This window comes from Trachemys scripta, chromosome 3 (assembly GCF_013100865.1).
Source record: "Trachemys scripta elegans isolate TJP31775 chromosome 3, CAS_Tse_1.0, whole genome shotgun sequence".
Lineage (NCBI taxonomy): Eukaryota > Metazoa > Chordata > Testudines > Emydidae > Trachemys > Trachemys scripta.
In genome coordinates, this window is record NC_048300.1 from 160,131,167 (window position 1) to 160,146,709 (window position 15,543).

Genomic DNA, 15,543 nt, shown 5'->3' on the forward strand with positions numbered 1-15,543 from the left:
AAAGGAGCCATGATATTATTTCCTACCATGTTCAGACACAGGAAAATCTAATTTGAATTGGACTCCCTTGAGTATCTCTACTGAGAGTCCAAAGGGACTAACCTGGACATTGTTCTAATCTAAAAATCAGACACCAAAGGCTTCCCAGAGGAACTGACAGAGACACTGTCTAACATGGTGACAAAATCCATAAGACTTTTAATTTGTAAAACAAACATCTTCACAAACTCTCTGAAGTAGTCCAAAATCTACTTTTCCAAAAATTACACATTAGAGTTCTCACACAGTCTCTGACCCAAAACAAACCCAACTGTGGAGCATACCATGAGGTAAGAACACAGGAAATACAAACACCTTCCTTCCCCTCCAATCTTCCTCCTCCAGAGATAAATGAAAAGTCTTCTCTTTGCAAGGTAAGAAAAAAAATCACTACTGTGATTACCAAAAATTCAGGGACCCTTTGAAATTCCAAAACGTACTTATGGGAAACTCCACCCAACCAACAGACCAACGAGTAAGAAAAATCTATGGACATACTCCTTACATTCTAACAACATTTATGGACACTTTCAAAGTATTCTAAAGTCTCACACCAATCCCCACCCAGATTATCATGGTTCACAGACTGGCTTTGAGCAATTTAGAGGCTTATGGAGAAAAACACAAGATTTGGTAATGTTAATTTTAAAACTCCACAATGGTGTTTTCTGTGGATGAAAAGTTGAGAGAGAATCATTTAGTTTAACCCTTTTCAAATATTTTCTAATGGGTTCAGATAGATCAGTATCCAGTTGTCTGGATTTATATACAGTAAAATCCATATTTTATGAACTAATTGAGAATTGAACAGTCCATAAAATCAAAAAGTTCATAACATTGAACACCTGAAAATTACAGAAGTTACATTGCATAGTATACATAATGAACGGTAACAAATGTATACAATAAAAATGATTTTTCTTTGAGACAACTGAATCCCTTGCTATCAAATCTCTTAGTTTTTAAACCTGTACAATTGCTTGAACTTTGGATGAAGGACTGAAGTCATATTTGGCAGCAGGAACCTGACTTAGACAGCAGAAAAATGATTCATATAACTGATCATTCAAAGATTGATGTTCATAAAATCAGGGTTCTACTGTATGTTTACATCTATTGATAAGGGATAAACTCTGCTGACAAGCTGGATAAGCTAGATGCATTTTATCCACCTAGTAATAACACTTCTTTAATCTTACAATTTCTTCTCTCTACATAGTTAACAGCTTTGTTTTTAAAAGTTAAACAGAGAAAGATAGTTCTAAGTTACGTATGGAAGAAGCAGCTCTTGCTAACCTGGGATGTGTGGGTGGGAGTCTCTTATATTATTAGGGTCACATACTCTCCCTTTACTGGAATAGACTGTAGAGAACTATGTCAATAACTATGCTAGAGAACTGATCAAGAGCGAGGTTACAAAAATATCACAGCTATTTCCACAGTGGGTAAGTTAGCTGCTCTGTGGTAATTTCACATCTCCTGCTTCCAGTATCTTCAGATAAAGACACTGTCTGCTATCCAACCAATAAGATACACTTTACCAGACCCCACACACAGACAGAAAACCATTTGTTAGGCCACAATCTTAAAATGAGTCGAGCATCATAAATTTATAAATCCCCAAGAAAGGAACAAATATGCAACTTCCTGGAGGAGGGACTTTGGAGACAGAGGAAGAAGGTGAAGGGGGAATATCAAGGAAATGTGTGAAAACATGCAGACAAGTAGCAAGTGAAAGTTGTTTTGTTTCGTGAACTCTTAAAATGCAAACCATGATGCAGAACATACCGTATGTCAGATAGGCTATATAACACACCAAACCATCTCACTGCTGTGTTTGAAAGACACTTCTACTTTGGTGACAATGTCATTTGTTCATGACTTTGGGACATCCAATGTAGGGCTGGACTTGCATTACCAGATATCATAGTTCAGGGCAACTAAATCTGTTTTCCCCATCTGCGGTCTACCAATGGCACCCAACTCTAGGCTCCTGGCTCCTCAGCCATCACCTCCTTTGGGTAGAGATCCGCGTCTCTTGCCCTCCTGACTGGGGTTTTTCCAGGCTCCACAGTTCCCTGCCCACACTGTGATTTCCTCAGCAAGCCAGACGGCCAGCATCTGTGCTCTGCTTTCTCTTTTGAGCGCTATGAACAATGTAACTATCAGCAGTTACAAGTTACCATACAGCTCCTTGTAAGCAAGCACATTTATTTGAAAGGTGAAAGCACCGCAGAGGAAAAATATTAATAAAAATAAAAGAACCTATACACACGCTAATAAGCAGAGACGACTTGTACCTGCTGATGGGGGGCCCACAATTTAAAGGTTTGGCTGCCCCCTGAACAGCTTGAGTCCCGCTCTGCCCCTTTCCCCTGGGAGACGTACCTCAATCTCCCCTCCCAGAAAGCAGCAGCTCCTCCCTGCAGCTCCCAGCTGTTGCTCTTGCCTCTTCCCATGGCATGCAGCTTGCTGGTTCTGGCAGCTGCTGACAGGGAGGAGGGGTCTGGCTGCACCATGTGGCTAAGCAGGGCTGGCAAACACTGGCAGAAGTCAGGGAGAGGGCACGGGACCCCACATGCCCCCCCACACACATTGCCTCTGTTAATAAGCTTACTAAAGGTCACACCTGAAGGGCTCTGGAAGGAGTCAGTCCTTCAAACCCCACCAAGAGTATTTTCTGTGGTTACAAGTTCATAACAGTCTGAGCTCATAATTAGCACAACCATGAATAATTCAGTCTTTTCTTTATACAGCTTGGGCCTTTGATCTTCAGGTTCCAAGAACAGGTGATCAGCAGACAAAGCAGAATGTGACGAATTACAAAGGAATCTTACAAAACTGGGTGACTGGGCAACAAAATGGTAGATGAAATTCAATGTTGATAATGAATTGGCCACTGTTGGAAGATTGGACATTGAGCTTTATGGACTATTGGTCTGAGCCAGGACGATCATTCTTATGTTCTTATGACAACGGTCCACACCTCGGGGAGCAGCTGTTTTCTAAATTCTTCATGAGCCTGCCCATCTTCTCTACTATATACCAGTAATTTGATGATGGCAAGCAAAATTAATTGCACATAGTTGAAAGGATATACTCATAATGAAAAAAACTGATATTATGCTAAGGAAAAAAAAGAGCATACTCTGGAATTGGCTGATTATGATAAATCTGAAGTTTTCAAATGTAGGCACCTAAAGCCAGCCATCTAAAAAGTAGTCAGATTTTCAGCAGTGCCAAGAAAACGTAGTTGCCAGTGGTTTTAATGGGAATTACTGTTGCTTAACTCCCTCTGGGGAAAAAAACAACAACTGTTACCTATCTTTTTGTAACTGTAGTTCTTCGAGATGTGTTACTCATGTCCATTCCATTCTGGGTGTGCGCGCGCCCATGTCCGTGGTTCTGGGACAGCAGATCTGTCCCGAGGGGCAGCTACGGCAACATGGTTACCGAAAGGTTCAGCAACGTTCTGAACCAGTGCTGGTGAAGCCACATGGGGGCTATTAGGATAATCTTTGCCCTGTCCTGCTTGATCCTCACAAGAACCATGTGAATCAACGGCAGTGGCGGGAAGGCATACATTAGAGGCCCCAATCACGGGATGAGAAATGCATCTGATACGGAGCCCCTGTCCATCCCCCGGATCAAACAGAATATGTGGTGGCATTTCCTGTTTTGCCTCGATGCGAACAGGTCCACCTGGGGAGTTTCCCACATCTAGAAGATTATGCTGACCGCCTCTGGATGGAGCGACCACTAGTGGCGAGACGAGAAGGTCCTGCTGAGGTGATCAGCTAAGATGTTCTTGCTTCCGGGCAGGTGTGGGACTACCAGATGAATGGCATGCCATAAACAAAAATCCCAAAGGTGGAGAGCTTCTTGACAAAGGGCTGACAACCTGGCTCCACCCTGCCTGTTGATGTAATACATCGTGGCAGCATTGTCCATCAGGATCTGCACCACCTTGTCCTTCAGGTGGAAAAAGAAAGCCTGGCAGGCCAGGCAACCGCTCTGAGCTCCCGGACGTTGATATGGAGGGCCAGATCATCCCTCAACCAGCGGCACTGGGTGCTTAGCTCGCTCAGATGGATGCCCCAACCCAGGTCCAAAGCTTCGGAGACCAGAGTCAGCGACAGGGACGGGGCCATGAAAATTGCAGGGTTTAGTCCCAAGAAACTATGTCTAGTACCCAGTGGTCCGCGATGAAGTTGAACGGTAGGGACGAAGACGATCGAGGAAAGAACAAGGTGGATCTGGGGAGCTGACTAGGGTGTCGCTCTTGAGCGCACCTTCAAAATGAGCGCTACTGGCCCACAGAATGTTTTGGTGATGGTGATGACTAAAGCTCATGTCTCTATCCCTTCTCCTTGCAGACCCCTGACGAGTCTGCCAAGGCCTTGTTGGTGCGGGCGTCTGGAACTGCTTCCTTGCAGACTGTGGCGTATGCATACCCAGTGAACGAAGGGTGGCCCGAGTGTCCTTTAATCCATGCAGCCTCACATACATCTGCTCTGCAAAGAGTCCATTCCCGCTGAATGGGACATCCTGGATCGAGGTCTACATCTCTTGGGACAGGCTGGCAGTCTGAAACCAGGAGCTGAGCCTCATGACCACCGACAAAGCGACCACCCTAGCCTCCGAGTCTGCAGTGTCACATGCCATTTGGAGAGAGCACCTTGCTGCCGCGGAAACCTCCTCCACCAGGGTGCTGAATTCCTGGCCCAAACCTTGAGGGAGGGACTCCTTGAACTTACAGAGAGAGTCCCATAAATTAAAATTGTATCTGCCCAAGAGGGCCTTGTGGTTCGTCAGCCGGAATTGTAGGCTGGCTGCCGAATACATTTTTCTCCTGAAAAGGTCCAGTCTTTTGGCCTTTTTATTTTTGGGAGTTGAACTGGTATGCCCCCGCTTGTCCTTCTCGTTGACTGCAGAGACGACCAGTGAGCCCGGAGGTGGATATAAAGGTAGTCCAACCCTTTGGCCAGGACGGAGTACTTTTTGGCCCTTTTGGAGGTGGGAGGGATGGATGATGAGGTTTTCTTGAGGGCCTTGGCAATTTTCAGGACCCCGTCATACACTGGTAGTGTAACACGGGCAGGGGTAGAAGCTGGGAGCACACTGAACAAGATGTCTGCCTGCTCTGCCATCTCCCCCACCTCTATAATAAATAATAATAATAATATATTGAGATATACCTATCTCACAGAGCTGGTAGGGACCTTGAAAGGTCATCGAGTCCAGCCCCCTGCCTTAACTAGCAGGACCAAGTACTGATTTTTGCCCCAGATCCCTAAGTGACCTCCTCAAGGATTGAACTCAACCCTGGGTTTAGCTGGCCAATGCTCAAGCCACTGAGCTATCCCTCCCCCTCTAGGCCCAAGTTCTTGGCCACCCATCGAAGCAGGGTCTGGTGTTCTTTAAAATCATCCAGCGGGCTGGCCTTCGAGGATCCCATGACTGCCTCATCCGGGGCTGAGGACGATGACTGTACCACCGGGGCAGGCCCCGAGGCATCATCCCCTATGGGGGAAGGGGGTTTTGGGGTGGGTGCTGTGTCCTCTACCCCGACCCACTGAGCCCGGTGCGCCAACTGTTGCTCCAAGGTGGTGGCAGATGAGCAGTGCAAAGGGAGCATCGTCATCACTGGCATACCACACGCACTCCAATAAGGCTGCTGCACTGGCCATTGGCCGTGCTGCCTAGGTGGTGCTGTAGAAGTCAACGCGGCCTCAGGTGCCCAATCATGCTGGTGGAGTCTCAGCGAGGGGTTAAACTGCCTTCTTTGTCAGAGGAACCTCATTCCAGTGACCATGGTGGGGCTGTCACAGCCTGTGTCTGCTTGCTGACCGTCGCCACCGGAGACTGGTGCTTGGAGTGGGAGGATTGGTGCCGGTGTAGGGGGGGCTGGTATCATGACGGGGAGCGCTCCCACGGGCAGGCGATGGATATCTGTGCTGAAAGGACGACCGGCGGGAGGGCTAACTGCCGGTAGTATGGAGACCGGTGCCTCCTCCTAGGCGATCTGCGTTGAGATGGCAGGAATCATGAACACGATGCCGGTGACCAAGGGCGAACCCCAGAGGATCTGAGCTGTTATGATGGAGATCTGTGGTGCGGAGACAGAGAGCGCTGCCTTGGCTCGCGGGATCAGCAGTGCTCCACTGCCGCCTGGGGGGGTCTTAAAGGCTGGCTTGCCCTTTTAGGGAGACTTTGATGCGTCTTGTGGCACGGGTGGAGGCCTCTTCTCTCTCGGCGACAGGGGAGCTTGGGAAGGCATCAATGTTGCCACAAGTGTGGGTCCCCTACTGCTCCTGGGAGTTGGTGGTGGATCCTTTAAGGGGCTAAGGGCCCCGACCGGGAAGGCACATCCACTTGGCTCTGGAGTGACTGGGCAGCCCGAACTGGGTCCTTTGCCCGATGTCCTGTGGCCTTTCTTGCCTGGTGCTGGGGAGCCCTGCTTCTTAGTTTTCTTTCTGGGCACCAGCGATGGGGAGTGGTGCCAGGTGGAACCCGGTGCCCTGGATACACTGCACACCGAGGCCAAGATACTAGGAATTGAGTCTTGGTGGGACGGGTCTGAAGTCGGACAAAGGGCAGCCTCCATGAGGAGAACCCTCAAACAAATATCCCACTCTTTCTCAGTCCTATGTCAAAAGTTTTTACAAATACAACACTTGTCCTTCACATGTGATTCCCCCAAGCACTTGAGGCAGCTGTTGTGGGGGTCACTTACAGGCACAGGCCTGTTACAGTCCACGCAGGGCTTAAACCCCAGAGACTGGGGCATGCCCTGCCTGGGGCAAAGTCCCCACTGGGACTCTAACTTCTAACTACACTTAACAACTACTTAACACTAACTACTATAAACAACTATTTACAAGGCCCTAAGGCTCGAAGTCAGAAGAGACAAAACCGCTAGCCCTTGCTATGCAAGGAAAGATGCGCCGACTAACTACCATGGGCAGTAAGAAGGAATTGAGAGGGTGTAGGACCAGCAGCACCTGATATACTGACACACGAGCATGGCACTCAAGGAGGCGCCACATCTGATGCGACGGATACCGCTAAGGCATAAATCTCCGATGACTGCGCACATGGGCGCATGCACACCTAGAATGGAATCAACATGAGCAAGCACTCGAAGAAGAAAATCAGATTACTTAATGTAGGTGCCCAAGTATGGAACCTTAGGTTAAACATTTTAGCCTCTGATTATGGCTTGGGATAACAATGTCCCTTCCTTATTACTGTCTCTTTTAGAACAAGCTAAAGAGAATGCCCCTATTCTACCCTGTCTGTGACACTGAACAATTCTAAAGGGAAGTGCTGTGTAACAACCTGCCACAGTCAAGAATGCCATTTCTGCATTGCCTTCCCACCAATTTCAAGAGCTGGGACTCAAATGATAATTCAAGACATTAATACGAGTATTACAAACCCTTCTAGGTAAGATAGACTGCTGTTACTACATACTTAACTACAAGGAAAGAAACTAACACCCAAAGCAGCAGGGCTTTCCCATAACAAACCAACCCCAGACAAAATTGCTTAACGTACCGTTGCCAGTATTAGACACCCCCATGGAAAGAAACAAAGGACACTAGGGAGCTCTTATGTTCTTTTTCCTAAGCATGACTCTCCAATGTTTCCAATGCAACACAGGAGTCACACTGTCAATTTATTCTACATCTTCCTCTCCACGTTTTGTGCTGCATTTTTTATTTAATTTGCTTATATAAGAGTTGAAAGTATGCAAAAGCAAGATATCACCAAAGCTGCTATTTTTGTAAGATGGGGTTCCAAATAATCATTTCTAGATATAAAAATACCACAAATTATTTTAAATGCAAACCAAAACAAGTGTCAGGACCTAATTAAGTCAATTGAAATATCACTTTCACATACTACTTTTACAGATAATTTAAGATAAATGTTTGTACATGCAGAATAAGATTAAATTGAAAGAGCGATCTCAATCAAGATAATATTTACCTTTAAATAACATTTTAAAATAAATATTTTCAACTCTCTTCATTTAATAAATTAATTTTTAAATGGTGTGGGTATGAACATGCGTGCAAAAATGTGTCTAGTTTCTGGCATAGACATTTCTAGAAAATTCCGGAACGTATTTTGCCAGGGGAGATTGTTTTGTCTTGGTTTGGTAACGGCAAGCCAAGTTTAATTTTTGATCATTTTAGAATATTTGCTCATCATTTCAAAAGTTACTAAAGAAATTTTAAGAATGGCAAGGCTCAAGTTCATTGCCATTTGTTTTCAAAACTTCTGAGTGCCCTTTATGAAATCTAGTGAATTTCATGTTTTACTAAACCTAATGGAATGTTGAAAATGAGGTCCTGCTTTCCTGTTTGTGATGGTAGAGGCCTAACTGCTAGAGAAAGATCACAATTAAACATGGTATCCACAGTGAAGTGTAGAGCAGCTACTAGCTTAGATGTAAAAGTGTAAAGAAAAATATATGTATATTTTGTGCCTTTTACAGAAATATTTGTCTCCAGCGGAGGGCCAGTAATATGCTATAAAGGGTTTGTAGATTTTTACCAAAGAAGGCAGTAAACGCTACTTCCACTACAAAGGACTAAATGATCAAATACTAAATCCAAATGAAAATACAATCCTCACCTATATGTTATTGCTCCTCAGGCTCAACAACTCAAAACCTGCGACCAGTGCAGTCAACAATAAAAACTGAAAGCTGCTTACGATGCTAGATCATTACCTAAAATACCAGTATACACATCATTGGGAAGAACAAATCAAAGACACCAACAAGCTAGACTACTACAGATCATACACAGATCTATTACAACTAAGTAGCTGACTACCTCACCACAACGTGCAAAAGTAAGATAGACTTTCCCCACCTGCAGAATCAGTGACCATAAACTGAAATATGGAATTTGTGGAAAGTGGGAGGCAAAAACCATAGTCTAAACCTGGAAAGGAGTGACTATGCACACGACGTGACAAAGGGGGAACTGAAATGGACTTTCTACTCCAATACCCCAAATACAAAGAAGTGTGAGAAAGAAATTTCCTCAAATTATCAGGAATCATAAAAAGACATATCATCAGAAAGTGATGAGGAAAACAATTGTGCCTGACTCTAGGAGAAAGGAGATATGGCACTGTATTACACACAGTCACCCACACCATGTCAGGAATAGACAATAAATGGATACAGGGGATCAAATCCAGACATAGTGTCAGGTTTCAGAGTAACAGCCGTGTTAGTCTGTATCTGCAAAAAGAAGAACAGGAGTACTTGTGGCACCTTAGAGACTAACAAATTTATTAGAGCATAAGCTTTTGTGGACTAGAGCCCACTTCTTCGGATGCATATAGAATGGAACATATATTGAGGAGATATATATACACACATACAGAGAGCATAAACAGGTGGGAGTTGTCTTACCAACTCTGAGAGGCCAATTAATTAAGAGAAAAAAAACTTCTGAAGTGATAATCAAGCTAGCCCAGTACGGACAGTTTGATAATAAGTGTGAGAATACTTACAAGGGGAGATAGAGTCAATGTTTGTAATGGCTCAGCCATTCCCAGTCCTTATTCAAACCGGAGTTGATTGTGTCTAGTTTGCATATCAATTCTAGCTCACCAATGTGATATATGCCATCATGTGGCAGCAATGCCCCTCTGCCATGTACATTGGCCAAACCGGACAGTCTCTACGCAAAAGAATTAATGGACACAAATCTGACATCAGGAATCAAAATACTCAAAAACCAGTGGGAGAACACTTTAACCTGTCTGGTCATTCAGTGACAGACCTGCGGGTGGCTATATTACAACAGAAAAACTTCAAAACCAGACTCCAACGAGAGACTGCTGAGCTAGAATTGATATGCAAACTAGACACAATCAACTCCGGTTTGAATAAGGACTGGGAATGGCTGAGCCATTACAAACATTGACTCTATCTCCCCTTGTAAGTATTCTCACACTTATTATCAAACTGTCCGTACTGGGCTAGCTTGATTATCACTTCAGAAGTTTTTTTTCTCTTAATTAATTGGCCTCTCAGAGTTGGTAAGACAACTCCCACCTGTTTATGCTCTCTGTATGTGTGTATATATATATCTCCTCAATATATGTTCCATTCTATATGCATCCGAAGAAGTGGGCTGTAGTCCACGAAAGCTTATGCTCTAATAAATTTGTTAGACATAGTGTGTAACCCTATCATGGGTGGGTTGTGTCTGCCTCTGACAGATACCTCAGGGCCTTTTTCTTGCACTCTGGCAAAACTTGCATAGATTGTCATGCCTATAAGGTCTCTTGAATGGAACTGTTGTATTTATGGCACCAAGCTGAATGAAAGGTTCAAATGATTTCCCTCTCTCTACAGAACTTCCTCATTTCTCTTGAGTATTGCTGTATCATGCCTCCCAGAAATCACTTTTATATCTGGGGCTCATTAAATACTTCTTTCTGGAGAGCACATTTTTCACTTCTGAAATGCACTGAATTCCATCAAATATCTGATTTTGTTTTTAAAATGTTGACTATTCTTATTCCAACTAAAATGTAAAAGGTTGTCTAGAACTTTCTGGCACCCACTGAATGTGAATAGTAAATATTTTTAGTTCCTTAGAGTTGATGTCACCTCAGTATTTGATTATACAAGTATCTCACCATATCACAACATAATCAACATCTCAATAAAGTAATGCCTATATTTAGTATTTTAGAATACACTCATGCCTGGGATTTTCAATGGACACAAAAGGAATTACAATGGTATTTGGGTGCTTAACTTCTTTAGGCTCCTTTTAAAATCTCAGCCTATAATTTAAAAAGTGAAAAAATAATACAACACTTATCTCAGATCTTGATGAGTAAAAGATTTTTAAAATCCAAAAAACTAATGTTTATAAACAACAGTGCTTCTATAGTCCTTTACATATTCAAAAGTACCTTACAAGCACTGGGTGAAATCCTGTCCCAAATGAATTCTGTCATAAAACTCTCATTGACTATTTCACCAATTGTCAATAACAATGCTTCCTTGCTCAAATATAAACAACAACAAAATGAACACATGGGAAAAATGTATATAGGTCTTTTGCAGTTTTTCTGAAAGCCTCTCTAATGACAAAATGCTAGTAGGCAATGTCATGGAGGTTGCTTCCCCTGGCTCAAAAAAGTTAACTTCACAGCAGCCCATTAGGGTTCAGCCCCCCCACTCATTGGGGCATAACTTGAGTCTGAGGCATAGCCTTCATCCGAAATACTTTACAGCATCCAGCATGATGTACTGCAGGAATGCTATGGAGATAAGTTATTTCTGAAGCAAGTCCGCTATAAAAAAGTTTGCTGTAACTACTATATGAATATACAAAACTTTTGAAGATCACAAAGCTGTCCCAGATCACAGAAAAAAGCTGTTCTTTCATACTTTTCATACTTTAAAATCAACAAATCCTCATCCTTCCCCTTTCATATCTACAGATACTGCCTATGGGATAGATTGTAGGTTATAAATTAACTCCTATTTGTACACACAGGTTTAAGGATGTGGAACAATTTATATTATTTTTCATCAGATATACAGGAATATTTGATTGTACTGTCTAATCAGTGTGTGTCCATCTCAGTTTCTCCCCCCAAACAGGAATATTAATGCCTCCAGAAGTTTCTGGCATCCTCTGGATTTTTGTAAACAAAAAACCTGGCAGTATACTCAATCGAGAACTTGGCAGAGTGCATTATGGCAATTTTCAAATCCAGTTCACTAAGCTCATTTTTCATGTTAAAGAACCCCATTCTTTTTTCTGAGAGCACTGGGGTAAGGAGGAGGCCCATTTTCCTCCCAGGGAAGTTTGGAATACAATCTTTAGTATCATCTTCTTCATACCCAGACTGCCACAAGGCAGAAACAATTCTATGCATCTCATTTGCTTCTGTTTTAGAAACAGGAGGCTTCCTAACCAAATCAGGCAGACAAGATCCCAAATTTCATGGTTCAGCAAACCATCACATGGAAGTCTATTTAATAAAACTAAAATAAAAAAAAAATCACCTCTTTGTTTCCCCAGAGATCTCAACTGGCTTAAATTCTTTGTGTTTGATATTCTTCCATCTTATCCATGCACAGTTAAGCTTATTTACATTTTCATATTGCATTATGCCATGGGCATGTATTTGAGGTTAGTAACCTGCAAATCAAGACCTTGGATGTTCACCAAAGTGTCTGATTTTTTTCCTCTCCAGTCCCAAAACTATCTTGCAATCCAGTCAATTTGAATGTGTAGTTACTGCAGCCTTTTTATAACTGATGTTTAACTAATATCAATAATCAGACAAAGATACATATCAATCTTATACACCAAAGATTGGGGCGGGGAGGGGAGGGGGAATAAATTCATCCTGTTTTCAGAAACCTTCTCCAGGGAATCAATCAATTTGGCCTACAGAAGATAAAAATAGAGAAAGTTTTTCATACTTCTCACTTTGTAAAAGCAAAATAAACTTCTCAGGTATACTCAGAATCATGTTCAAAACAGTCAATGTTTCCAGAGCTCAGACACCAGTACAAAGTACGAAAGAACAGCTTTTTTCTGTGATCTGGGACAGCTTTGTGATCTTCAACAATTTTGTATATTCATATAGTAGTTACAGCAAACTTTTTTATGCTTTAGGTCTCATCACTTCAACTGATTCTGAACAAATATTTTAAGAGAATTATATTCAATAAATTTGGTATCAAAATTTAAGTTTAACAAAAATAAATTTAAAAAACTATCATGAGAAATGTCTCCTTGTCTTTTTATTCAAGTTTCAATTTAAAAAAAAAACAAAACAAAAACAAACAAACCTCCTACAGTGTTTGCAACCCAAACATCGGTGCATTGTGCTAGTGCATAAGAATCAAAGTGAAACTGACTGTAACAAAAGATAAAACTGACCAGACGATTTTTATTGTCCAAGTCAAGCAAAGTTTAAACAGTAGGTAATGAATTCTGAATTACTAAATTTTGTGAAATTATAAGTGAACAAAAAAGGATACTGCAAACAAAATGCACTAAGTTCACAACTGTAGTTCATTTTTATGATATTTCATAACATATTAGTAAACTTTATTTTAAGACTCTTTCCATTGTAATGAATGGAAGCAGGAACAAATCTACACTGAGCTATTATATCTTGGCTGAGGGGTTGAGGAAAGACCATTTTTTTCCCCAACAAAATGTGAGAATTAGAAAAATGCAGATGAGGAAGATTCTACTTTAAAACTGAAAGCATTTTATAGCTGTCAGGGTTCCTTCCCCACTCTGAACTCTAGGGTACAGATGTGGGCACCCGCATGAAAGAATCCCTAAGCTTATTTTTACCAGCTTAGGTTAAAAACTTTCTCAAGGCACAAACTCCACCTTGAACAGTATGCTGCCACCACCAAGTGAATTAAACATTCAGGTAGGGCCACTTGGAGCCCTACCTTCCTCAAATATCTTCCCCCCCCCCCCCCAAGTCCCTACACCCCCTTTCCTGGGAAGGCTTGGGAATAATATCCTCACCAATTGGTACAGTACACAGACCCAAACCCTTTGATTTTTCATTGTTTTAAGATCCATCAGGTTCTTAAAAGAAGAATTTTAATTAAAGAAAAAGTAAAAGAATCACCTGTGTAAAATTGGGATGGTAAGTACTTTACAGAATAACAAAAAACTCAAGAACACAGAGGATCTCTCCTCTGGGCAAAACCTTAAAGTTACAAAACCAGGGCTAAACCTCCCACTTAGACAGGGGAATTCACAAGCTAAAACAAAAGGTAATTTAACGCATTTATTTTCTGCTATTACTTACTATTTCTGCAAGACTAGATGCTTAGTTCAGATATACTTAAGAAGATTTAAATTCCCTGCCTGGTTTCTTGGCTGGCTCCGAGAAGACACAGACCCAAAACCTTCCCCCACAGATTTGAAAGTATCTTTTCCCCTTATTGGTCCTTTTGGTCAGGTGTCACCCAGGTTATCTGAGCTTCTTAATCCTTTACAGGTAAAAGAGGAATTAACCCTTTACAGGGTAAAGAGGGATTTTATGCTACCCTTAGCTTTATGTTTATGACAATAGCCTAGAAATATTTATATTAAAAGGATAAATTTTTAGTATTTTTAAACAAGAGTTTCTCTTAAGATTTAGAACAACTACTGAACATATCACTCAGAAGGTGCTGGAATAAGTAAACAGATGCTATGAAACATCAAGGACCATGAAAAAAAAACCATCATAAAGTGACAAAATAGCGACAAAATAGCAGAGATATAATTAAGACCAGGAAAAAAATATCACTAACACCCATCACTCATTTTCAACAGGAAACTGAAGAGATGTATACACTATGACTTAAACATTCACACAACACACACACAAATTCCATTCTTCCTGAGAAGCAGAAAAAAAAAATTATATCCCTTTGGGCTAAAATTAACCAAAGTTCAATAGCCTGACAATATAAGCATGCCGATTCACATACGTCTGAATTCAATTCAGTGTCACAAAAATGACTTTCTGAGAACCATTGTTGTATTTTTTATTTCACTTCTGATCAACAGGAAAAAAAAATATGAAAAAAGACAAACAAAACCCAGGAAATGCATTTTCCCAACAGCTATACTTAAAAGTGTAAACATTTTGAGATGTTGACTCCTGCCTTCAACTGGCTCATGATGCCAGCTTCCATTGCCTACTTATTAAATTTTCAAACAAGCACCTTCATGCTTTTTCCCTTCCTTTCCCTGCCCACATGGGAGGAGCGCCCCATAAACTTCTGCCAAACTAACTCATTATCCTCCTTCAAACTCTCATCTGTCATAATGCCTACAAAAACCTCAACAGTTAGACCACTGGTGCACTGAGACCACAGCCTATTATGCTGACCGATACTGTCTCACTGTTCCTTTATACTCCACCATCTGTACTCTCGTCTTGTACGTCGATTGTAAACTCTTTGAGACAAGAACTATCCTTTGTTTGTTTATACAGTGCCTAGCACAATGGGGTCCTGATCCATGACGAGGGCTCTTAGGAACGAATGTTAGGAACAAACTTTTCCCTTGGGCGAGTCATTCTGTATGATAGGTTTATTACACACGTAGTACTGGTTACCATCAGAGGCAGGATGCTGAACTTGATGGACCCGTAGTCTGATCCATGTTCCTAAAAGCTCTTCTAAATCTAAAGTAATTCCCCTGAAGTATAGCTATTATAGACAAAAATCAAACAGACAACCTTGTTTGTGAAAATGGACACAGGCTTGTACAAACATACATACATTAAAACTTCAAAAAGTAAACTACTTCTTTATTAAAAAACATCAGTAAATCAATAATGATAAGATAAAAATGGTAGCTGATTTTGTTGTTCTTCGTTCGTATGGCTTGGATAGGTAGCAACAACTACAAATTTATGAGGAAGTATAATCATTGCTATGTTCACTTGGAAGTCGGTAAAACGACATCC

At 41.8% G+C, this 15,543-nt stretch overlaps 1 protein-coding gene across 1 annotated transcript in view; it reads right to left on the reverse strand.

Moving 5' to 3' along the window:
- Positions 1 to 15,543, reverse strand: part of AGPAT5 (1-acylglycerol-3-phosphate O-acyltransferase 5) — a 128,528-nt gene that overhangs the window by 39,963 nt on the left and 73,022 nt on the right. The window lies entirely within an intron of this gene.